The 27,500-nt window shown below is 44.4% G+C and overlaps 1 protein-coding gene across 9 annotated transcripts in view; it reads right to left on the reverse strand.

Moving 5' to 3' along the window:
* Nucleotides 1–27,500, reverse strand: part of rbfox3a (RNA binding fox-1 homolog 3a) — a 589,353-nt gene that overhangs the window by 447,203 nt on the left and 114,650 nt on the right. For 2 of the 9 annotated variants that reach the window (XM_026177478.1, XM_026177484.1), the window contains exon 1: nucleotides 9,983–10,575. The exons of 1 other annotated variant lie outside the window; for it this stretch is intronic. The gene's annotated coding sequence lies outside the window, so the exon portion shown is untranslated. Of the gene's footprint in view, nucleotides 1–9,982; nucleotides 10,580–27,500 lie in introns of those variants that run through there. 6 more of the 9 variants (XM_026177476.1, XM_026177480.1, XM_026177474.1 and 3 more) reach the window with 6 other exon arrangements.

Consider the following 27,500-nt stretch of genomic DNA (forward strand, 5'->3'; position numbering starts at 1 on the left):
ATACACACACAAACATACACACACACAAACATACACACACACACACACACACAAACATACACACACAAACATACACACACACAACACACACACAAACATACACACACACAAACATACACACACACACACACACACAAACATACACACACAAACATACACACACACAAACATACACACACACACACACACACAAACATACACACACACAAACATACACACACACACACACACACAAACATACACACACAAACATACACACACACAAAAACATACACACACAAACATACACACACACACAAACATACACACACACACACACACACACACACACACACACACAAACATACACACACAAACATACACACACACAAACATACACACACAAACATACACACACACACACACACAAACATACACACACAAACATACACACACACACACACACACACACACAAACATACACACACACACAAACATACACACACAAACATACACACACACACAAACATACACACACAAACATACGCACACACACACACACACACACACACACAAACATACACACACACACAAACATACACACACAAACATACACAGATAATATGCCAAACTCTGTTTCCATGGTAACGATACAATGCAAATCAGAAAAACATCACTGACCCCACACACACTCCACCTGCAACAATCCATTGTGTGACAGTATGTTTGTTTCCCATAAAGCTGCTTAGAGCTGCAGGTCCTGGTGGCCTGGGCACCGGCTCCTCGTCCATGACAGGGAGATGCACAGTAAAGAGACTGCTGCTGAACCTGCACTCATCTCCTCAGGATCACATCAGCCTGGTGGATCTGCCTCTGCCATCTACAACTATGATATTTTAAAGGTGCCACTTTTCATTCCCCAAGCATTCCTTTCCAGCCCTTTTGTGTTTACATGCCACTGTTGCACGTCATTAACCCAGTCTGCTGCTGTTCTCCTGTTTGTGTCCCATCATTCCAAACAGTCACAGCAGAATGTATGAAAAGCCTAAACCAAGAAGAAACAGGCGAATGTGGGGAAATGCTGAAGTGTTCCAGTACTGTTTTCAATTTTATGGAGGGAGTTCATTTCTTATCACTGTGATGAATTATGCTGCAACCCTGGCCTGCAGCTGGCTCTGTGTCTGATTAGGCACCACTATATAAACCAGGGGTCTCACACTGAAACGAGCTGAGGGCTCTGCTGGCACTGTCGTCTCATTGGAGGACACTTTTATATTAAACCATCTAAAGAACCTATTTGAATATTGCACTCAACAACAACATCACTTCAGTCCTCTGTTCTAAGGAAACACCACCCGCCGATCAATTCTAGAGGAAAGCATCACCCTTCTTGGACGATCCCCCTGACCTCTGTGTCTGAGGAGAAACTTCTTTTTTCAGTTGGTTTCAAATAATTTTAAACTCATGTTTTTGCTCTATAAGCACAAATATGATTCCAAAACAGGTCGGGGACCTTTGCAGGTACAGTTGCATTGTGCTTTTAGATTTATTCTGTACTCGGAGGCTCGACTTCACCGTGGGAGGTCTTGTCAAGTCTTACTGACCAAACTGCTTAAAGCACTTTTCCTGTTGCAAACACATCTCTGTGGCCTTCAGCCTGCATTACACATTTAACCTCTACATAGTTTTTGAATATTGTAGTTTTGTCTTCGTTTATGAGTCAGATAGGTGAACTACAGCCTGGACGCTGTCTGAGCCTCCGTCATGGCTTTTTAGTCAGGAGCATTAAAAGCCTGAGCTTTATATGAAGGCATTCACAGTTTACACCCTCCTCCTATTGGGCACTCTGATCGAGTGAAGAACAACATTTTCCACTTAACCAATTAAAAAGGAGAAAGAACCTGCATCAGGTGACATTTTAAAGACACAGACCCTGGTCTGTAGGCAGGCCCGTCACTGACATGAGTTCATATTCAAGAACCCGGCTGCTTCACTTGTTGTATCTTCAGGTAAGTAAATGTTATGGGTTTGGTTTTACAGTCCATGGAACAGGGCACCAACTTTAAAGGTGGACTCGTCAAACACCGACACATGACAGACTGAGAAACTGCTGAACTCCAGACATGAACAGTGAAACTCCTCAGTAAACAGCTGCAGTGTGTGTCAGTGTGGGAAATCCTCCACACACACGTGGCCTCTGTCACAGTGGGATTTATTGAAATACTGCACACTACAAGACTGTGTGTGTGTGTGTGTGTGTGTGTGTGTGTGTGTGTGTGTGTGTGTGTGTGTGTGTGTTGAGTGTATGTTACAACAACTTGTGTATTCTCAAAGGTTACACAATTCCTTTCTGCCCCTGAATGATTTTCACTGATTTCCCCACATCTCCCAGTGGGTCCCAGTATGTGGCTGCCCACCTCCTGAACCTGGTCCTGCCTGAGGTCTCTTTCTGTAAAAAGGGAGTTCTTCCCTCCCATTGTCACCAGCTCACAGGGCTCTGTTACAGAAAAATGTGAAATAATAATAATAAAAAAACTACTACTAGATACAGGTGCAGACTGAAGTAAAGGTTCTTTGGTTGGAGCTGGAAAACATTACTATACCTGGATTAGGGAGCAGTTGTGGCGACATCACCTGACATACACCATAGGGACATTTTTATGGTTGCTTGAGGTGTTCATGAAAAAGCTTCAGTTGTGTGATCACGTAACAGTTCAGTTTGAGAGGAGTGTAAAACAGAGGACAACGTCTCAATAGAGCCCTCAGATTGAAAACTTCACTCATGGATGTGGGAATCCAATCCAGTGGGATTGGCATTGAGCAGGCTAAATAAGGATGGATTGTATGCCTCCAGCCTAATTGTTTGTTAGCCCACTGTGGAGTGGATCCACCAACTAAATTTAAAATGACAGACCCCCCACTAAACACACATACAGGTACACACACTTCTGTCTGCTATCTTCTACTTTCACATTTCGTATTTTATGTCTGTCACATAAGAAACAAAAGCTTCTCATTTGAGGAAGCTAAAGTAACCTGTGCATAGTTCTGCATCACCCCCACACCTACACCCTACAACTGCTGAGGTTGTGCTGGCAAACTCAGTTTTATTTAGTTTTTTACACACGTTTTACACTATTGAGTGTGCTCCAGCCACCGCTCTGCTATCCGAACCTCTCACGCCTCCTCTGGGTCCTGGAGCTGCTTTGATAGGGGACAGATGGTTAGAGTAATGACCCCATCGCTCCTCTGCTGCTGAGAAACAGACCACACCCACCACAAAATGTTAACACAGATTTATATGTATTTTCATGCTGAAGGCGATCTCAGTGCTGTGTTTATTTCTGACATGACAGCTACACTTCTGACTTCTGAAACCTCAAACTGGACCTCAGACTTTGGAGTGGCTGAATCCTTGAATCGATCCCTTTCAGTTATGTCTCTCTGTCTGTTGTCAGCACATGTAGGGACAGTGCACAGCGACCCTTCGACCATCCCATCAGTGTGTTGGACCACCAGGTAAATGGCGGGCATGCCAGATTACCAGTCCAGCCCTGTGCAGCAGTGAGCTGAATACGTTAGTTTCATTCCATCAGCCTTAAAACGTTGACCTTCACCCAAAGATCAAGCACTCCTAAGAATCAGTCTTTCCAAAAAGACTCACTAACTGAACAAAATGACTCTTTTTCAACTTAATTCACCACTTGCCCACCTTCAAATGATCTCTGTCCCTCTCTGTGTTTTGCTCCTTCACACGGATGTGATTGCTTTTAGTACCTTCTCTTTACTCTCATCTTCCCCTGGTTAATCCCTCAGTCAAGGCCACCCATCTCTCCTTTAAGGCTTTCAAGTCTTAACAAGCCAATTAGGAGACTTGATTTTTTTCTTGCATCCACCCGGCCACAACACCTCGCTTTCTCTTTTTCAATCTTCTTTTTTAGCCCAGTCTTTAGTCTATTTTCACGATGATTGTTTAGAATTCCCTCCACTCTTCAACATTAATTCCTCCAATCTTCTTTCCTTGTGTTCTTTTACCTTCACATAGTCTTCAAACATTGGCCTTCTTTGTATTACTGCAGAGCATGTTTATTTGTTTTAATGACGAGGATTAAAGAAAATGAAAAGTTATTCTTTCCACGGAAGATGGTCAGCATTTTATAATAATGCTTGAGCTAAAATGTCTTAAAAGGCACAAAAAACAACAGTTCAAGTAATATAAACTGACTGACCTCTACATATTCATCCACCCAAGTTCTTCATGTCCTGCTTAGTGTTAAAGAGAGGTACAATATTATCCCAAATGTCACTGGACAAGCAGTGTACACCCTGAATGGCTGTCAGACCAACACATGGCTTACACGGAGCCTACATAGGTACCTGTGCTGCATCCACACATACGAGGGTTTTTTCATTATTCTGTAAATATCTTGACCAAATGACAGAAATGGTTTTAGTGGAGCCATCGCTGTCAACAAGCAATTCTTAAGAAAGGAAAACAGGAAGAAAAGGGCGAGGTATGCTGAATTATACAACTGCTGGACTGGAAATCAGTGGCAGCAGGGCTGATGGAGTGATAAATTCAAGTTTCAATGGTTTTGGGCTGCAGTGGTGTTAGAGATCTTGTCAAAACTGATGCAACGAGCACAAAAAAGTTCTGTCAAATTTTAATGGTGTACTTGAAACATCTGCTAGTGTAATAAAGGATAACAGAATAGGAAAAACACACCATCAGCCATGAGTTGGCCTCCCTAGACCTCAAAATTGGCACAAAACACATAATGAAACCTGACAAACACATGTTTTGTAATTAAACAAAATGAATCAAATCAAAACAATTCTCATTGAGTTCAGTGACAGCAACAGGGACAATTTTATGACTAGAATTACTGAAACAGTGTTACCTTGATAAAGAACTGAGCAAAAAGCAGTGAAAGAAGAGCTTCTTGAAGCTCCTTCAAACAGGACTATTCCTGAAGAGACAAAAAGCCAAGGTGGAACCATCACATTCCACAGTTACTTGTACAAACCCTGTTGTTGGATCAACTAATTTTTTCTTATTTCCACTATCCTTATTGTTCAGTCTTAAGTGACACCTTATTGCAATGGGAATCTGACACCGACTATGACTTAGACAGTTACTTTGTTTAACCAAGACTCAGTTGAATTCAGGGGAGATGTCCTGTATCTGGGAAGATTCTGTATGGTTCCCGTTTGTCATGTGGTAAACTCTCCAGCGATCAAACAGATGGAATGTCGGTTGTTATTAAATTACAGAAGTTTAAAACGTTTCTATAATATCTATGAGATAGTAACAGTGAAAAAGTAAGAGATGATTTAACTATATTTGTTTGGACGGGTGAATAATGTCCCTCACACAGAGGCTCTCACTTGTTACTAAAGACATAAAAGACAAACATCTCATTCCCTGCAGTGCTGGCAGAATCCAATGAAAGAAATCAGCCATGCAGACTCACACACACGCACACACAGAGACACACACGCACACACACACAACCCCGTTCAGCTATCTTAGTGAGGACCTTCATTGACATAATGCTTTCCCTAGCCCTTTACCCTAACCATTAAAAACGAATGCCTAACACTAAACCTAACCATAACCTAATTGTAACCCTGACACTAAAACCACATTTTGAGCCTTTAAATATCTTCAAATTTGTGAGCACCGGGTTGTGTGTCCTCACAAATGACTGTTGGTTCTCACAAGTATAGTAGAATGCAGATTTCGGTCCTCACAAAGATAGCTAGACAGGAACAGACACACACATGCACACACACACACACACACACACACACAGACACCCACCCACACACACACACACACACACTGCAGTCAGCTTCAGCAGGTTCATATACTAATTAGTGTGTGGTTGTTGCCAGAGCAGCAGTGGGCTGAAAATGAGACAAATCACTCCAAAGTAATCGTGACAGGCTCTTGGTGCCATTCATTAGAAATAGTGATGCGTCGGTCGCGAACGAAACGGCTCTTAGAGCCGGATCTTTGACATGAACGACTCGAGTCTTTATCGCGAGCCGTGGGGGACTTTGTTCTTTCTCTCACCCTCTCTCTCGCACTTTCTTCCGCTTCACTCCGCACGCGAGCCTTGGCTGGAGCAGCATCTAATAACCAACTCGCAAAATAAAACAAAAATAAAAACAAACCAACAAACGCGAAAACACCAGACATCATGATACAGACTTATAATTTGCACCGATATTTTTTCGAAATTCTATACACGAAAAGTGAGGGAGAGCCCTCGGTGCGCCTGCTCGCTGCTGAAGTCAAAGTAAACTTTATTGTCATCTCCGCTACAGACAGTCCAGCATATAGAGAGACGAGACGATGAGGCTCCAGTTACAGCAGTGCAAGTTAACAAACAATAAATATAAGAGGAGTAAGAAAATAAATATACACTTTAGGACTCGGGGTAAAGGATCAATAACAATTTAAAATGTATAATTTACAGTTTGATGATTTAAAGTCTCTCACACAACCCGTCGATAGGGGAGGCGAGCCGGCTGCTTCCAAATAGAGCACATTTCATTCATAATGTTGTAAATCCAAGCCCATTATGGATTCATGATTTGAATCCAGAAATAAACCAGAGACAAAGTGAATCTGTGAACTAAGGTGTAGGTCTGTTAGGCTATGTTGTGGTGATCCTCGGGTTGGAGGATTTGTGTTCATACTGGAGTGCAAAACTAAAACCAATGGAAGATGGACAAGAAAAGTTCAAAGCCATCAGGTGCTCAGTTTAGAAAAAAGAGAAAAGAAGAGGAGGAGAAACGAGCAACAGATGCAGGTAAGCAGACGTGTGATTGGATAATGGCAGGTCATCCTGAAACGATCAGAGTCAGAATACTTTATTAATCCCTGAGGAAATTATGTGGGTTACAGTTGCTCCAAGAAGAAATGGTAAAAATAGTAACAGTAACAGACTAAACTGCAAACATTATGTTACAGATTTTAATATTAATTAGTCATTGTCAATTGTTGATTTGTTCCTCATTGTATGATGAATTATGATGGCTGTTTGGTAGCTGTTTGCATACTATGCATACTCTCTCTCTCTTCATATGTGTGTGTTTCTCTGGTGAAATTCAGAGATGGTCCCGACAACAGTTTTGTGTTAATGTACAATCCTTAATATGTTTTATGGGGGGGTAGGAATGCGTGCTTGTGTCCACTTTGTAATATTCTGCCATCTTGTGGTGACAGCTGGATACTGTCGCTGCAAGCTTACTTTTCTTACCGAGCATTGAGTCATGGTTGTGGTTACAAGCTGTTATCAAAGACTGAGGATTAGCAAACAAAGGACAAAGCAGCAATTTTTGGATGTTTGCACATACACACTGTGGATAATCTTTGACTGAAGACCTGCTACCTGTGGGTCTGTCAGCTGTGAAGACATCTGCTATAGGTGAGGACTGGGAATCAGTTGAAGGCAAGGGTGCTTCAAAGCTTCCTGTAGGTCAGCTTCCACTGACCTGAGATCACTCATAATGTGACCTACACTATTGTACATATGTGCAGAGAAGTGTAAAACTGTAATTAACAAAATGATTCGCCGTTTCCAGTGTTGGTCAAGTTACTTGAAAAAAGTAATCAGTAACTAATTACTGATTACTTCCCCAAAAAAGTAATCCCATTACTTTACTGATTACTTATTTTCAAAAGTAATTAATTACTTAGTTACTTAGTTACTTTTTAAAAACACGATTTACAACCTGAATAGGTGATAAAGTGATAGATCTTTCAGCCCAATTCTACTTTTTCTACATAATCCATCATACAAAATGTAATCAAATGGAAAAGTCTCTTTTTTTAACTTGTTTTATCAGTTTTAATGTTTTGCATCAAGCAAAAATGTAATTATATGCAACATTCTCTGACTTGAATAAATTAGTTTAACATTTAAACCTATTTTCTGCACATTCCAGCACATAAAATAAAATATTTTGTGTGTTTACACTCAGTTTTTCAAATAGATGCAAGTAAAACACAGCAGAAAATAAATAAAGTCAAAGACTCAGCGGTCCTGTTGCTCTATTTTCACCTGTAAAGCAGGAGTTGGGTAGGCGGAGGGTTACCCTGGTGCAGGTGTGCCGCGGTCAGTTGCGCATTACGTCGTAGCTACTCGGTGCTTGCTCGGAAGTTTAGGGGTTTTCTCGCTGTAAAAAGAAGTTTTCTTCCCACGCACAGCGGACACTAATGTTTTTGTCACTTTTTATGGAATCAAACTCAAAGTAAGGTCAGTGCTTCCACGCTTTAACCGCTGCACGCTCACACTCTCTCCCACAATCGATATGTGATCCATTGCTGATCTGCACACAGCTGTTGTCACTAACGTCGCACTCGCTTACGTCACTGTCATGAGACATTCTCGCAAAAAATCACGGTTTTAGTAACGCAGTAACGCAGCGTTCCTACGGGAAAGTAACGGTAATCGAATTACCGTTTTTGCAATAGTAATCGCTTACTTTACTCGTTACTTGAAAAAAGTAATCAGATTACAGTAACGCGTTACTGCCCATCTCTGGCCGTTTCTCCTTTTAAGCAGTGAAGGCTAAAGGGTAAAAAAAATAGCTGAAAAACAAACAAACTGAGTTGTAATCTTTATTTATGAGGTACAAAATCAACTTGATCAACAAGTGTATGTCATGGCACTGGGTCTGTGAAATAGTGTTTATGTATTTAGTGGTATTCTAAGTTTAGTTATTTTCTGCTTGTGTTATAGTTCCTAGTAGCTAGGTTTCTGTTACTGTGCCTTCCCTGTGTTCCACGTTTCATGTCCAGTCACCCATGTCTACTCTTCATGTTCACTTATCTTCTGTGTCCGTTTGTTTGCATGTCCGTTTCTTCCCCGGTCGACGTGACAAGCCCGCATCTTGGTGTGTATCTAATGTTTCCTGTTTTATTTTGATAGTTCCTTGCTCTGTGTTCAGTGTGTTCAGTTTTGCTTCCATATTTCCCTCCTGTTTCCATCCCCCTCATTATCCTCTGCGTATTTAGTCATCTGTCTTCCTCTGACTCTTGTTGCGTCATCCCATGTTGCTGTGTGTAGTTTTCCATGTTCCTGGTTTCCATAGCTCCTAGGCCGTGCTGTTCGTGGACATGGCTGAAGGCACATGGGAGGCTTGGCAGGCAGCTGTCATGCAGGACCAGATGGCACAGGACCAGGCAGCGCGACAGCCTCTGGCAGAGATGCGGTGGAGGCATGGCAGACGTGGACGGTTGAGCTGGTGGTTGAATTGGTGGTTGCCGGACAGACTCTCCAGATTCCCCAGTGAAGACAAACAATGGATCTCCAGAGCCCTCAGCGGACACAGGCGGCTGGAGTGAAGCAGGCTGAAGCTGTGCAGGGCACACAGCCAACTCTGGATACTGCAGCTGAGACTGCACAGGCCAGGCAGTCAGTGCAGTCCATCAGCGTGCATGTCATTGCATCATTCTGTCATGTTTAGTGGTGTGTGGCAGGCAGGATGAGGACCCACACGCAGGACTCACGGACACAGAAGGGTGGACTAAAAGAGGCAGCTTTTATTGCACTGAAGCAGAAAACAAAACAAAACCCAAAACTCATGAATCTAAACTGAAAACTTGAAGGGACTGCAGTGATGTGGATGCTATACTGGATTGTTCTGATGAAGAGTGAGGTAAGGATGAGACTGAAGCTTACTAGTCAAGTTTACTAGTCAGTCTGCACTCTTACAGTCTATACTCTTACTTATACAATGTGAGTGTGAATGGTTGTCTGTCCCTGTGTGCTGGCCCTGCGACAGACTGGCGACCTGTCCAGGGTGTACCCCGCCCCTCGCCCTATGACTGCTGGGATAGGCTCCAGCGCCCCCCGCGACCCTTAAAAGGATAAGTGGAAGCGAATGGATGGATGGAGTTTCAAATAGCTATTCAGCACTTTATAAATAAAGTTATTATTATTATTATTATTATTATTATTATTATTATTATTATTATTAAAACTACCTTTGAAGTGTTATATTCTTGTGTCCTTCAGATCCTCCTGGCTTCACTGGACTTGGCTTCTATCTGTCTCTCTAGTGCCCCAGGGGTGTTTTGTCTATAAGTGAGAAAACATGCCTAGTTGGTGACATGAGTTGGTTCAGTAATCCATTGGGAATTAAAACTAAATGATCCCTGGGAATCTGGGAAGATCCCACATCTCAGAAAATGCAAAGTTAAAAACATCTCTGTTTTAGTACGTGGTAAGCTTTAATGAAGCAGGTGTAATGTTGACTGAATGAAAACTTCAAGTTCATGTATCTTGATAAAATTGAGGGGGTAGTAGTGAAAAAGTAAGAGATGATGGCTGACTGGTTGTTTGCATCACTGTTGTACCTCATGGTCACAATGTGTCTCGCTCCATAACTCGTGACTAAACATTAGACAGACAGTCATCTCTCTCCTTGCATGCTGGCAGGATTGACAAAAACAAATCAGCCAACCAGATACAGAATTCACAATCTCTCTTACGCTCATACTCGCACACAGACAAACTACAGATGGCTTCAGCATTTCCATATTCTAATCAGTGCCTGATTATTGCCAGAATAGCAGTGAGCTAACCATGAGACAAATCACCACAAAGCCACCACTATGACTTACAGAGGAGGAGTAGCCCACAGTGACACAATGCCGCTTCCAGTCAGCAGTTATTCATTTTTAAATATTACCATCACTACTATTTATTTTTTACTCCCATTGCTTTGATTGCTGCTGCCAATTAGTTCTTAGAGGTCACACAATATCATGGTCATACAAATATGCTTGTTAGTTGACACCACAATATCTGCCATTGTGAAATTCAGCCCTAATCAAAGAGGAGAAGGTTTTCAATAATTCATCTCTTCTCATTTATAATGTAACAGTTTCAACATCATTGAAGAAAAATAAACGAGTCTTATCATCTCTGCAGCAAGTTCAGCAACATGCCTATCAAGCTCCCAGTCACACCGAGTGGTGTCAGAGTGGTGGTTATCACCCAGGTTTCCTGAATCTGAATATGAGATTGTTCACAGTGTTGGCTCCAGACAATCCTTAAACACAGACTAGTGAGAAGCCACAAAATGTATCAGAAGAAGTGCAAATAAGATCCAAAACAAATGCACAGAATTAAAAATGAGATATTAAGAGCATTTTTACCACCTTATTCTTCCATAACTTAAACTGGTAGTCTTATGGGCTTCTCACATTGGAAGGAATTCCCTGTTCACGATCCACCCACCATGGTTTTTGTCAAAGCACACAGAATTAAGTTAAGTAAAATGGCCTGTATTTGTATAGCGCTTTACATATCCAGTCATCCACCCATTCACACACACAGTCACACACTGGTGATGGCAGCTACATTGTAGCCACAGCCACCCTGGGGCGCACTGGCAGAGGCGAGGCTGCCGGACACTGGCGCCACCGGGCCCTCTGACCACCTCCAGTAGGCAACGGGTGAAGCGTCTTGCCCAAGGACACAACGATCGAGACTGTCCGAGCCGGGGCTCGAACCGGCAACCGTCCGATTACAAGGCGAACTCCCAACTCTTGAGCCACGATCGCCCTAAGTACTGTTATCGTATAGTTCAGGAGGAGCCATGTTCATAGTCTCAGTCTTGTTGGCATAAGACAAGGTAACTGCCGCAGAGCCAATCAATGATCTGGGTAAATGGTGAATGCAATGGACTGATTCTTATATAACACTTTTCTGCTCTACCTGAGAACTCAAGACCCTTTATACAACTTGCCTCAGTCATCCATTTATACAAGTACTTTTTTCTATGTTTAATTGCATAATTTAACTCATAATTTCAATCATGCACATTCATGAATCAACATGAATCTCATGAATTAACCTCAGTGTGTGAAGAGGACTCTGCATTTACATGCACAAACTGGAGTCTATTAGATAGATATGATACAAACCACTGCAGTGCAGTACCTGTAATACTTACAGCATGTTCTAATCACTCTAACAGGATATTATGGTCGACAGTATCGAACGCTGCACTAAGGTCTAGCAGGACAAGCACAGAGATGAGTCCACTGTCAGAGGCCATAAGAAGATCATGGGGTTAGTATTCTGCCCAAAGATTTTTGGCATGTAGACAGCAAAGGATGGAACCGTCAACCTTTTTTTGGAAGATTACCTGCACTGTCTACTGAGACATCCAAACAGTTTAAAGAGTAAACTAGGATGGACAGTGTAACCAGCTAGTGAGGCACAAAAGGCATATACAACTAAATGTCACAGTGATAATAAAAAAAAAAAAGATCAAGTTAACAAGCAATGCAGCACAAGTAAGTAAATGAACCATGGCCACTTTTAATCACAAAATATTATCCAAACAACGTGTTTTCCTCTCATTTTTTGCAACAATCTGAATGTAAAGTACTGCTTCTGCAACATTTCAAATCCCAGTAACTTGCCCTGTCATCTGATTAGCTAGCAACAATAGTGTGCACAAACCACTTGTTTTAAAGTAAAAGATTTGGTATCTATTTTTTTTCCTAAACCGTCTGTGTTGGCATGCATATACAGAGTGGTGCATAGTAGGAACTCTGCATTTACGCTTTTCCTTTTGCTCCAGAGCGACCACCTTAACTTACATAGACCTGTCACACCAGGTGAAACATGCATCAGAAACACAGATGCTCTGACAAAATAATGTCTTCTGCGACCTCAGTTTAACCCTGCATAGGGTTAGGCTTAGCTGTAGCTCAACTGTTTTGATCTTGAAAAACATCTAGATGTTCTTGATTTGCATATTGCAATCCATGTCGAGCAACACTCTCTCACCCCTCTGATCATTAGAATGGTATATACATATATTCAGATTTAATACTGAATGTCGTCAGTCTCTATAGATACTGTGCATTACTAGTATGTGAGCCACCCAGAGGGGCGATCGTGGCTCATGAGTGATTTATTTAGATTGGCTTTTAATTAGATTTGTGCTGTGTGTTTTATTATTAATGTATTTTATGTATTTCTGTTTTATATTACTGTGAACCACTTTGTGGTTTTTATCCTGTGAAAAGTGCTGTATAAATAAATTGATTTGATTTGATTTGATTTGATTTGAAGAGTTGGGAGTTCGCCTTGCAATCGGAAGGTTGCCGGTTCGAGCCCCGGCTCGGACAGTCTCGGTCGTTGTGTCCTTGGGCAAGACACGTCACCTACCGCCTACTGGTGTTGGCCAGATGGCGCGATATGGCAGCCTCGCTTCTGTAGCTTGCCTCCACCAGTGTGTGAATGTGTGTGTGAATGGGTGGATGACTGGGTGTGTAAAGCGCTTTGGGGTCCCTAGGGGGGGACTAGTAAAAGCGCTATACAAATACAGGCCATTTACCATTTACCAAATCTAGGCTCAGTGACATTAGTTTTCATGCATCAATACTTTTGCACAAAAAGCCAACTATATTTATTCCAATTAAACTATTAAAAAGCAGAAAAAAAATTCTGAGATTGTTGACATTAAAATCCAGTGAAACCATTCATCATAACAACGACAGTGTCAACAGGTGTGAACATGTTCTTCTGATTGATTTAACTTCCATCAGCGTCTTTAATTCAGTGTGTGTCAGATGAGGTTTGGTAAATTCAGAGCTGTTCTCTGCTACTTTATGAGCTCTCTCAAGGTGGAGACATAATTCTGTTCAAGGTAGTTTAAAAGTCAGGGAATTGCCGGAGGGAAAAAAAGGAATGAAGCAATCCACACACAAAAGTACACAAACACACACATGTGTGAAGTCCAGGAACAGTGTGCATTCATCCTCTGCTGTCTTATTCTCTGTATATGGACTCTGGTGAGGTTCATGGTGTCTGAATCTCCCCCCATCATCACACAGTATCTAGCTTCTGTCAGTCAGCTTTATCTTTGACACTTAAAGGCGAGCAACAGACAGGATCCCTGTGCCCTGCAGGGAGGATCGTGTTGTTAAACAACAAGACCTGATTTTATTTTCTTGTCAAAGATATTCTGTAAAAAAAACTGAATACTCCAGGAGGATGTGAACTTGAATGGTTCAGCAGTTTCAGAAAAAAGTGGTTGCTTTCAAAGTAAGAGGTTCTCCAAAATGCTTATAGTTCAGATTGAAATTCATAAATCAAACGTTGACATTAGAAGATGGTGAAACAGTGATTCAGGTTAGGGTCTGTGCAAAGCCTCCAGTGTGACTCCATGTGCAGACCTGAGAAGGAAATTTGGGCTCTTAAATCACAGCCCAACAATCATCCTAACTGGTTGTAAAACACTGGGCACTATTTCACACTAATTAGTGGCCAGTTATGTCCTGTCATAAAAAATAACTGCAGTCAACATTAATTAGATCTTGGCAGGCTTATGTGCAGCTCTACGGGGCTTTTTGCAGCTATATAAAGCACGTGTGTGACAGAGTGTAGTGACGGGATGAACAGAAGACGTGTGATGATAGCACACACTGACTTAGTCGAAGGTGGTGTTCACGGGTGTGTGTGAAAGAGAGAGAGTGTGAGCTTTTGTTTGAACTTTCCACTGACTCCACCACACAGCCCCCCCGTGGTCCCCATCGAAGAAAACCAAAATGCATTATCACAAATCCTGGCTTAAGAAAAACCTCTTCACAACAGCCAAGTCTTGAAGAGTCAGTGCATCGTCCACACAAGTGAAGGTAAATACAGAGGGTTGATGTCAAGATGCCACTGCTTACAGCCAAGGAAGAAAAAACAGTTCTTATATTTAAGACAGTAGCGTGCAGGCTTTTGTTAACCCTACTGAAACCTTTTTTAATATACAGTGGGGCAAAAAAGTATTTAGTCAGCCACCGATTGTGCAAGTTCCCCCACTTAAAATGATGACAGAGGTCAGTAATTTGCACCAGAGGTACACTTCAACTGTGAGAGACAGAATGTGAAAAAAAATCCATGAATTCACATGGTAGGATTTGTAAAGAATTTATTGGTAAATCAGGGTGGAAAATAAGTATTTGGTCACCTCAAACAAGGAAAATCTCTGGCTCTCACAGACCTGTAACGTCTTCTGTAAGAAGCTTTTCTGTCCCCCACTCGTTACCTGTATGAATGGCACCTGTTTGAACTCATCATCTGTATAAAAGACACCTGTCCACAGCCTCAAACAGTCAGACTCCAAACTCCGCCATGGCCAAGACCAAAGAGCTTTCGAAGGACACCAGGAAAAGTATTGTAGACCTGCACCAGACTGGGAAGAGTGAATCTACAATAGGCAAGCAGCTTGGTGTGAAAAAATCAACTGTGGGAGCAATCATCAGAAAATGGAAGACATACAAGACCACTGATAATCTCCCTCCATCTGGGGCTCCACGCAAGATCTCATCCCGTGGGGTCAAAATGATCATGAGCACGGTGAGCAAAGATCCCAGAACCACACGGGGGGACCTGGTGAATGACCTGCAGAGAGCTGGGACCAAAGTAACAAAGGTCACCATCAGTAACACACTACAACGGCAGGGAATCAAATCCCGCAGTGCCAGACGTGTTCCGCTGCTGAAGCCAGTGCATGTCCAGGCCCGTCTGAAGTTTGCCAGAGAGCACATGGATGATACAGCAGAGGATTGGGAGAATGTCATGTGGTCAGATGAAACCAAAGTAGAACTTTTTGGTATAAACTCAACTCGTCGTGTTTGGAGGAAGAAGAATACTGAGTTGCATCCCAAGAACACCATACCTACTGTGAAGCATGGGGGTGGAAACATCATGCTATGGGGCTGTTTTTCTGCCAAGGGGACAGGACGACTGATCCGTGTTAAGGACAGAATGAATGGGGCCATGTATCGTGAGATTTTGAGCCAAAACCTCCTTCCATCAGTGAGAACTTTGAAGATGAAACGAGGCTGGGTCTTCCAACATGACAATGATCCAAAACACACCGCCCGGGCAACAAAGGAGTGGCTCCGTAAGAAGCATTTGAAAGTCCTGGAGTGGCCTAGCCAGTCTCCAGACCTCAACCCCATAGAAAATCTGTGGCGGGAGTTGAAAGTCCGTGTTGCTCGGCGACAGCCCCAAAACATCACTGCTCTCGAGAAGATCTGCATGGAGGAATGGGCCAAAATACCAGCTACTGTGTGTGCAAACCTGGTAAAGACCTATAGTAAACGTTTGACCTCTGTTATTGCCAACAAAGGTTATGTTACAAAGTATTGAGTTGTATTTTTGTTATTGACCAAATACTTATTTTCCACCCTGATTCACGAATAAATTCTTTACAAATCCTACCATGTGGATTCATGGATTTTTTTTTTCACATTCTGTCTCTCACAGTTGAAGTGTACCTCTGGTGCAAATTACTGACCTCTGTCATCATTTTAGGTGGGGGAACTTGCACAATCGGTGGCTGACTAAATACTTTTTTGCCCCACTGTACTTGAAATAATTTTGAGTACAATTATTTGTTATTTTATATTTATGTGTATATAGTGCATGTGTAGCATTTATTTCCTTGTTTAGTAAATTCATTTAAAAGTATCGAAATAAAAATCAAGTGTAAAACGTTTTTGATCATTTATTTTGTTTTCCATAAAAACCTTATTGAGGACCATTGTGCATGTATTCAAAATGTATTACAAAACCTTACATATGTGCACAAATGGGCTGGGACTTTCAGTGTTTTGATATTTCAGCATACGTACCATAACGTTAATTCACATGTACGCATTCTCGAAAAATTCCACTGTGTGTACGAGTGGTCAGTTCATCGTACAGATGACAAACGCTGAGTAAATTATGTTTATTTTAAACATATAAGCACATTTTATTTTGTATTGACTAGTGGCTGGGGTAAGGGTTACTGCTTGTCTTACAACGTATGATTATCTATGAAATAAAGCTGCAACTCTGTGAGCCGCGCTGATCTGACACCGTGTGATGATTTGTTAAACCACTGGGTGTCTTCTGCATTCCTGCATTTTTCTAAATAAATTGGCCATTTCCTGATCTGAATCAGCAGAACAGTTCATCTCTACTGCTGCTGCTTCCTGCTGGACGTTCTCCTGGGAATAGTCAGTGAGGGCTCAGCTGCAGATATGTTAAACGCTGATACGTATATGAACTCCAAATGTGGACAATGCACAGCACACGAGTAAGAATCAGTTTTAAGTTATAAGGATTTTTTGTCCAACAATCAGTCCATCACTATGCTGAACTTGCAGACTCTGGTGAATGTTAGAAAATTTTAATAAATTGCTAATATGACCCTACTCTACACCCCAACTACTGCATTTACAGACCGAATGACATGCATGGCAACACTACTGAATAAGAAAAGCTCCGTGGTGGAGGTAGTAAGAAACAGGAAATACAGCCTTGCCTGAATTTGCAAATCCATATGTTCATTTCCTGATTTCTTTATTTCAGTTTTCTCAGTACATTCTCCTGTATGTGCTCGTCTTCATACTGTTGATCCGCAGAACCATGTTGACAACCTGTTCATCTTTCGTTTGGCACCACTACACTACATTTTACCACTACAAGAATGATGCCATTGCTCTTGTGCGGGTGTATTTTTTTAACAATTGTACACTACAGGGAGTGCAGAATTATTAGGCAAATGAGTATTTTGTCCACATCATCCTCTTCATGGATGTTGTCTTACTCCAAGCTGTATAGGCTCGAAAGCCTACTACCAATTAAGCATATTAGGTGATGTGCATCTCTGTAATGAGAAGGGGTGTGGTCTAATGACATTAACACCCTATATCAGGTGTGTATAATTATTAGGCAACGTCCTTTCCTTTGGCAAAATGGGTCAAAAGAAGGACTTGACAGGCTCAGAAAAGTCAAAAATAGTGAGATATCTTGCAGAGGGATGCAGCCGTCTCAAAATTGCAAAGCTTCTGAAGCGTGATCATCGAACAATCAAGCGTTTCATTCAAAATAGTCAACAGGGTCGCAAGAAGCGTGTGGAAAAACCAAGGCGCCAAATAACTGCCCATGAACTGAGAAAAGTCAAGCGTGCAGCTGCCAAGATGCCACTTGCCACCAGTTTGGCCATATTTCAGAGCTGCAACATCACTGGAGTGGCCAAAAGCACAAGGTGTGCAATACTCAGAGACATGGCCAAGGTAAGAAAGGCTGAAAGACGACCACCACTGAACAAGACACACAAGCTGAAACGTCAAGACTGGGCCAAGAAATATCTCAAGACTGGTTTTTCTAAGGTTTTATGGACTGATGAAATGTGAGTGAGTCTTGATGGGCCAGATGGATGGGCTCGTGGCTGGATTGGTAAAGGGCAGAGAGCTCCAGTCCGACTCAGACGCCAGCAAGGTGGAGGTGGAGTACTGGTTTGGGCTGGTATCATCAAAGATGAGCTTGTGGGGCCTTTTCGGGTTGAGGATGGAGTCAAGCTCAACTCCCAGTCCTACTGCCAGTTTCTGGAAGACACCTTCTTCAAGCAGTGGTACAGGAAGAAGTCTGCATCCTTCAAGAAAAACATGATTTTCATGCAGGACAATGCTCCATCACACGCGTCCAAGTACTCCACAGCGTGGCTGCAAGAAAGGGTATAAGAGAAGAAAAACTAATGACATGGCCTCCATGTTCACCTGATCTGAACCCCATTGAGAACCTGTGGTCCATCATCAAATGTGAGATTTACAAGGAGGGAAAACAGTACACCTCTCTGAACAGTGTCTGGGAGGCTGTGGTTGCTGCTGCACGCAATGTTGATGGTGAACAGATCAAAACACTGACAGAATCCATGGATGGCAGGCTTTTGAGTGTCCTTGCAAAGAAAGGTGGCTATATTGGTCGCTGATTTGTTTTTGTTTTGTTTTTTAATGTCCTCCTTGAATCGCTGCCTTATCGTGATGGAAGGGTTTGTGTGTCCCATGGATCCCAGGGGCTATGTTGTCTGGGGGCTTTTGCCCCCTGTTAGGGTCTCCCATGGCAAATTGGTCCAGGGTGAGGGACCAGACAAAGAGCGATTCAGAAGACCCTTATGAAAAGAATATCGAGGGAACAGTTTACCCTGCCCGGGATAGGGTTACCGGGGCCCCGCCCTGGAGCCAGGCCCGTGGAGGGTGCCTGAGGGCGAGCGTCTGGTGGCCGGGCCTTAGTCCATGGGACAGCCCGAAGAAGAGACATGGGCCCATCCTCCCGCAGGCCCACCACCCGCAGGAGGCGCCATAGGGGTCGGGTGCATTGTGTGCCGGGTGGCGGCCAGGAGCGGAGGCCCTGGCGGACTGACCCCCGGCTGCCAAGACTGGCAATAGGGACATGGAATGTCACCTCTCTGGTGGGGAAGGAGCCTGAGTTAGTGCATGAGGTTGAGAGGTACCGGCTAGATATAGTCGGGCTCACCTCTACGCATGGCTTGGGCTCTGGAACCAGTCTCCTGGAGAGGGGCTGGACTCTGTCTCAGTCTGGAGTTGCCCCTGGTGAGAGGCGGCGGGCTGGGGTGGGTATTCTAATATCCCCTCGGCTTGCTGCTGGTGCGTTGGGGTTTTTCCCGGTGGACGAGAGGGTTTGTTCCCTGCGCCTTAGGGTCGGGGAACGGGTCCTGACTGTCATCTGCGCTTATAGGCCGTAGGTCGATGATCGATTTTGTAATCGTATCACCAGTCCTGTGACCATATGTTCTGGACACTCAGGTAAAGAGAGGGGCTGAGCTGTCAACTGATCACCACCTGGTGGTGAGTTGAATCAGGTGGCGGGGGAGGACGCTGGACAGACCTGGTGCACCTAAATGCGTAGTGAGGGTGTGCTGGGAACGTCTAGCAGAGGCCCCAGTCCGCGAGATCTTCAACGCACACCTCCGGCAGAGCTTCAACAGCATTCCGAGGGAGACTGGGGACATTGAGTCCGAATGGACCATGTTCAGCGTCTCCATTGCCGAAGCTGCTGCATTGAGCTGCGGCCACAAGGTGGTTGGTGCCTGCCGTGGTGGTAATCCCCGAACCAAATGGTGGACACCAGAGGTGAAGGGAGCCACCAGGCTGAAGAAGGAGTCCTATCGGGTAAACTATGCGGTTTTCGTCCTGGTCGCGGAACACTGGACCAGCTCTTTATCCTCTTGAGGATACTTGAGGGTGCATGGGAGTTTGCCCAACCAGTCTACATGTGTTTTGTGGACTTGGAGAAGGCATTCGACCGTGTCCCTCGGGGTGTCCTGTGGGAGGTGTTGCGGGAATATGGGGTGTCTGGCCCATTGATTTTTTTTTTTTTTTTTTTTTTTGCCTGTCCCGTTTGGCTCTTTTGCATCAGAATTGTTGTCTAAAGGCAAACAAAGATGCCCAACGGATTTACTTTACCAAATTGACCATCCCAGCCTTGCCGAAATGGCCCATTTGATTCACCTTTTATTGTTTATTTTATTTTCACTTACTGAATACGGGACAGACTTGACTGGGGGAAAGAAGGGGAGAAAGAAAGAGGGAAAGAGAAACAGCTGAGAAGAGGGACGGGGGAGAAGGGCAAAAGACAAAAACCAACAGAACGGGCAGAGAAAAAAAGAAAAGAAAAAAAATGCATATATCAATCACCTGGGTCACCTGCTGAGAAAGAAAAAAGAAAACAAGCAGAAGAGAACAAGGGTAATAGAATAAACAACATCACAATGATATATGGGAATATGACAGTAAATACTAAATATTAAACATTACTGTGCAGCACATAAGATCAACAGAACACAGTGTGCTTTGAGGTAGGAGCCAAAAAGGGTGTAGTTTGTGGGTGTGATCACCCGTGTGTACACCTGTGAGCATGGACGCGCTTGTTTTTTTTTTTTTAAAGGTTCCTTCATGTAATGATCTGCTAGGGGGTGTGGGGGGGCCACAGCCCCGTCCTCCAGGGCATGAAGCAGGTATGGAGGAGATCAAAACTCCAGACATCCAGAGGCCCCCAGAACACAAGAAACCAAGGAAGACCAACAGAGGGGCAGCCGCACCACTGTCCCAGAAAGAGCTGAGGAGAGTCCCAGATGAGGGTTCACTCAGCAGCCGCGGAGCAGAAGCCAGGGGGGGTTGCAGTGACGCGCCCGTGAGCTACACCGGCAGCCAGCTGTGCCTGAGTGACCGAGCCCCAGGCCGAGAGGCCAGGGGCACCCCACCTCCGAAGTGCCCGAGCGAGCCCCAGGCTCCAGGCACCGATAAGCGGCCGCCAAGGAGTGAGCCGGTGTGTACCTGGACGCCCACCCCCAGACACAAAGAACCACCAACGCACCGATGTCTGAGGGAGTCCGCCACTGGCAGGGGAAGTGGTGGGGGTAGATAGGCCTCCAAACCTTGGAGGGCCTGAGATGTCCCCAGAGAGGTGGCGCCTGACACCCAACCTGACATATAGACACAGACATACAGGCACACACAGATACAAACATCCATTCCCACCCTCATGCTCTCATATGCACTTACTCCACACTCAACCAACGTGGAGACAGACATAAAGAGACGCTGTACGCACGATCCCACTCCCCAAGCGTACTCTACAAACCGGGTCTAGGTACCCTTGCCCCTGGAGGGGGGAACTGCACCCACACCCAGGTGCTGTTACCCTTTTCCCTGCGGTGGGGGGAGGCAAACCGCCCCGACTCCGCAGCACACTCCAGACCGCAGTCGGACGGCCAACTCCTCCTCCTAGCCCCCCCTGCTCCAGCAGGCCGCAGAGAATGGGGGTGAGAGAAGACTCCAAACCTCCCTCCACCCGCTCATTGTAGTGTTGATGCATGTGTGTTCTAAGGTGCAATTAAAACCCAGGAGGGCATGGAGCTACCTGCCAGAGAGCAGCAGGTAAGCGCATGGTCCCTCCTGCTAGCCCTCAATGTCTACGTGTATTTAAAATTGAGAGGTGGGCAACGACACCCTGATGGTACTTTGGATTCCGTGTAGCGTGCCCACCCCCAAGATCCTATATGTATGTGTAATGAGAGTGTGAGTAGTGTGAATGTCTAAGTTGTGGGATAAAATTGAGGCAGAGGCAGCAAGAAGGGGGGGGGGGGGGGATGGGGGGTAGCCTCCTCTGCACCCTGGTGACATACCCCTACTCCAAGGTCCTGCATGTGTGGGTGGTTGTGGTGGAGCGGGAAGAGGGAGGCAGCTGGAGATGGGGAGGGAAGTAAGGGAGGGGCAAGTGACCCCTCCCTGGGGCCAGCTCCCCCGCTGACCCCAGTAGGCACCCCCATACTCCGCGACCCGCCAGGGAAAGGGGGCCCAGGCCCATCCAGACCGGGGTGTCTGGCCCATTGCTACGGGCCATTCGATCCCTATACAACCGTTGCAAGAGCTTGGTTCGCATTGCCGGCAATAAGTCGGACTCGTTCCCGGTGGGTGATGGGCTCCGCCAGGGCTGCCCTTTGTCTCCGGTTCTGTTCATCATTTTTATGGACAGGATTTCTAGGCGCAGCCAAGTGGTGGAGGGCTTTCGCTTTGGTGGCCTCAGAATCTCATCTCTGATTTTTGCGGATGATGTGGTTCTGTTGGCTTCATCGGGTGAGGGCCTCCAGCTCGGACTGGAACAGTTCGCAGCCGAGTGTGAAGCAGCGGGAATGAGGATCAGCACCTCCAAATCTGAGGCCATGGTTCTCAGCCGGAAAAGGGTGGAGTGCCCACTCCGGGTCGGGGATGAGTTCCTGCCCCAAGTGGAGGAGTTCAAGTATCTCGGGGTCTTGTTCGTGAGTGATGGGAGAAGGGAGCCGGAGATCGACAGACGGATTGGGGCTGCAGCTGCAGTGATGCAGACGCTGCACCGGTCCGTCGTGGTGAAGAGGGAGCTGAGTGTAAAAGCGAAGCTCTCAATTTACCGGTCGATCTGCGTCCCTACCCTCACCTATGGCCACGAGCTGTGGGCAGTGACCGAAAGAACGAGATCGCGGATACAAGCGGCAGAAATGAGCTTCCTCCGAAGGGTGGCTGGCCTCTCCCTTAGAGATAGGGTGAGAAGTTTGGCCATCCGGGAGGGGCTCAGAGTAGAGCAGCTGCTGCTCCACATCGAAAGGAGCCAGCTGAGGTGGTTCGGGCATCTGACAAGGATGCCCCCTGGGCGCCTCCTGGGTGAGGTGTTCCAGGCATGTCTCACCGGGAGGAGGCCCCAGTGCAGACCCAGGACACGCTGGAGAGAGTATATCTCTCGGCTGGCCTGGGAACGCCTTGGTATTCCCCCGGATAAGCTGGAGGAGGTGGCTGCGGAGAGGGAGGTCTGGGCCTCTTTGCTTAGGCTGCTGCCCCCGCGACCCGGCCTCAGATAAAGCGGATGAAGATGGATGGATGGAATGTCAGAAATGTATATTTGTGAATGTGGAGAGGTTATATTGGTTTCACTGGTAAAAATAAATAATTGAAATGGGTATATATTGGTTTTTTTGTTAAGTTGCCTAATAATTATGCACAGTAATAGTCACCTGCACACACAGATATCCCCCTAAAATAGCTAAAACTAAAAACAAACTAAAAACTACTTCCAAAAACATTCAGCTTTGATATTAATGAGTTTTTTGGGTTCATTGAGAACATGTTTGTTGTTCAATAATAAAATTATTCCTCAAAAATACAACTTGCCTAATAATTCTGCACTCCCTGTATGCATGACATGCTGCTGGGAAGAAGGCAGCAGTTACAGTTTGAACACGTTAGGGTTTGAAGGAGGGAAGCATCATTTAAGGAACATCATTCTGTTATGGTGTGTAATTAAATGTGGAAACACATTTTTAAGGAGGACTGTTGTTATCATGACACCTTATAAACTGGTAACCATCATCTCTTTTCACAGTCGGCTTTTTTTGATTTGTCACTGCAGCAAAAGCACAAATGACACTTAGACATGTTAGCCTCAGGCTGTCCAAGTGTACGTATGGAAGAGCATGGAGGGGTTTTTCTACTTTTATTATTTCTTTTTAATCTATGATCATTTGCTGACACTGAGGCTGTGACAGCATAGAAACACATCTCCACCTTTGTGTCTGAGGACATGCAAAGGAGATTAGTGAGACTGACTAAAAAGACAGAAGATGAAAAAAGTTGGTTAAATTATCAATGTAAAAAAGTTTAAATATAAAACAGTCGAGGATCATTGGCTTTTTAACCCTATGTTTGATGTTTTGTCCATCTTTGCACTCATTTTTATAAAAAATGTACCTATAGATAAGTTATTGTTTTAGACTTTAAATCAATTTAGACTTTTTACAACACTAACAAAATCCTCAAACCAAGATTTTGTACTTCCTGAACGGTGGCTTTCAGAAAAACTAAAGGGATTTTTGTACCAGCACCTGACAGCAGTGTTCTCTCAGCTGTGTTGGTTGGGAAGAATATCAATAATGCTTTGACAGGCTGACATTATGTGACCGAATGAAACGACAGCAAACTCGATGCTCTGTGACATCCACAGAGCGCCTCAGTGACACCAGCTATCACAAACACCAAACATGATTTGTGTCTGGGACTCAGGGAGACTAAACACCATGCAAATAAATGCCACATGGCGATGGCATTGTCAAAGCAATCAACAGACAAAACACCTACGCCAATCACCAGTTAGGATCGATGTCTGCTTGGAAAGCTGGGCACTGATGAGGTCAGAAGGGTGAAACACGTGTCTGCAGGGGGCTCATGGCCTTTGTTAGGAATGACATTTACAAGCAGGAAGCCAGGACTACATGGTGAAAGATGGATACACTGATGTTTTTGTGGAAATACTGTGATCATGCGTGTCACACACTGTGTTTGTGTCACACATGTCTCAGAGCAGCAGTTAGCTCAGTGCCATTAACACACTAGCTGTGTTAACACTAGTGTAATCAAAGCTGTGATGTGAGATCAGGTTCAGCAAATCTCTTTGTTTCTTTTATTGCTCTGCTTTTTCACGAGCAGAGCAATAAAAGAAACACAACTTCATCACGAGTGTCGAACTCCAGGCCTCGAGGGCCGGTGTCCTGCAGGTTTTAGATGTGTTCCTGATCCATCAGAGCTGATTCAAATGGCTGAAGTTCATGTCCTGAAGTTCTCCAGAGGCCTGATAATGAACTAATCATGTGATTCAGCTGTGTTGGCCCAGGACGAGAGCTAAAACCTGCAGGACACCGGCCCTCGAGGCCTGGAGTCGGACACCCCTGGTCTAGATGAACAGGATTTTCATACCTGGATGACTGAGCATCAAGACAAAGTAATTTCACATCCTTTTTCGTTGCAGACAAATTTTGGAATGATGCATCCAATCAAATCTTAACGACTTCATAGTGCAGAAAATATCAGTATATTGCTCGTATATTACGTGTAAACCACATAATATCACAGAGGAGGGTCACTGGATGCTGAGGCGGATAGTGTGCAAAAGTCCATTATTACAGTTCTCCAAACTCAATGTAGCCTTCAGATTAGCTCAAGAAGAGCTTGTAGAGAGGTCCATGGAATGGGTTTCTATAGCCGAGCAGCTGCATCCAAAATGTCGGATGCAGTGGTATAACAGATGTCGTCACTGGACTCTAGAGGAGAGAAGATGTGTTCCCTGGAATGACGAATCCTGCTTCTTCATCTGGTTATCTGATGGATGAGTCTGGCAGTTGCTAAGAGAATGGGCCTTGTCTGACTGCACTGAGTGTAAAGTTTGGTGGAGGAGGGACAGTGTGGGGTGAAGGAACTCTTAATGCTTCAGCATACTAAGACATTTTGAACAATTTCATGCTCTCAACTTTATTGGAACTGTACACACCAAACAAAGTCCAGAAAGATAAATGGAGATGAATCCGAATTTCAGATTTATTTGCCAAAAAAAGAAAAAGCTATTATTTGCACCCGGTTCCCAGTTTATTGCTCTGCTATCATTCCTTTGCAATTTGCAGTAGCCAGTTTCTCTTCCCTCTGTCCATCTTTCACAAAATCTAACAATGCACATTCCTGGCACCGTGCTAGTCTTCTTCTCTATGTTGGTCATTTGCAAACACAGCTTTCTTCACACCAGGATGCCAGTTTCTCCATTTTGTTCCCTCCTCCACAAAATACAGCAGCAAACACTTCTGGCACTGGGATGCCAGCTTCTCTGTCTTCTATCGCTGAACTCTGCCATCTGTATAATTCCTCGAGACTTCTCGTGTGCTTTCACTAGCATCACCGTCCCTCCTTCACACAGTCATTCAAGGCAAGCTGACTCAGAGTTCTGACAACATCCCAAATGGTATTATCATCTTCCATGAGGTTCAGCTGTCCCACTTGGTGGAATATTGGCTCTCTTTCTGTTTTGAAGGTAATCATTATGGAAGGCAGTTCTCCTCTAATCAGTCTTTCAGTTCAACCAACCCTTCCAAAACTTCTCACCATCCCCAGTTTGTTATAGAAATTGGCACAGTAGTTATTGCTACCTTACCCAAAGTAATTAACCAGCTAAGCACGGCCTCTCCATCTTCGACTCCAAGACAAGCTCACGTAGGTGTTTACAAGCCATCAAGCCATGACCTCAAAGCCTTAAAATCCCAGCAGGCATTGCTGTCAGAGCCTCAGTTCAGAGTCAAGCCACGTCGCTACCTGATCGAGGGTTCCCCTCAGTCATCCATTGAGGTCTTTCATTGTCCGAAATTTCCTCATCCGCTCTACTCTATGGAATCCTCGACCACCTTATTGAGGCCACGGGCGAATTATCTTTGCTAGCCTACCTACCAGTGATACTGCTGCAGAGGTCTAATGCACAGTACTGCTTCTTTGGGGATCTGGCAGCCTCGGGAGCCACCGCCAGTCTCCTCAGAGACCTTCCCCAAACCACAGCTCAGTTAAAGCCATTCACTTTTATCTACTAAAAACGCTGTCAAACCTAAAATGAGGATGTGGGCCCAGCAATGAAAGGCATGAATGATCATAAAGATAATCGAGTTTGGTGTGAAAGAACATGACAGGCCTGCACAGTGTCCGGCACACTCCTGAACCTTTTGGAAAGCCTTCCCAGAAGAGCTGAAGCTGTTCTAGCTGCAAAGAGCCGTCATCATACTTAACTTTATGGATTGAGATGGGATGTCACTCTAGTTCATATGCAGACTAGCGAATATTAGTAGTGAGTACCCTGATAAGCCATAAGCTTTCAGGGTAAAAAAAAATAACAGTGTTTGAAGGTCTTGTTTCAACTGACATTCAGTCTGAGCAGTGAAGGTACAACAGAGGTTACACCAAAACTTGGGCATGGATTCCTTTTTAAAAAACATGAGCCTCAGAGCTTATTATGCTGTTTGTACACAAAGAGATACGTGCTGTACAGTCAACTATGAGTATGGTATTATGGCCAAGTTTTATTTATCTTCTTCTTTTATCTTTCAGATGAATCTTCTCTGCAGTCTTCCTCTTTTCCTCCTGCCTGGCAGCTCCATGTTCAGCATCTTTTGTCCAGTATGTTCACTATCCTTCGTCTGCACATGATCAAACCATCTCAGCCTTGCCTCTCTTACTTTGAGCTAACCCTCTGATGGATTCGTGTCTAATCCTGTATACCCTGGTCACTCCCAATGAAATCCTTAGCAAACCTTCCAAACTGTACATCATAGCAGGTCACCAACGTGTAAATCCTCCCTTT

The sequence above is a fragment of the Astatotilapia calliptera genome, chromosome 8, assembly GCF_900246225.1.
Source record: "Astatotilapia calliptera chromosome 8, fAstCal1.2, whole genome shotgun sequence".
Lineage (NCBI taxonomy): Eukaryota > Metazoa > Chordata > Actinopteri > Cichliformes > Cichlidae > Astatotilapia > Astatotilapia calliptera.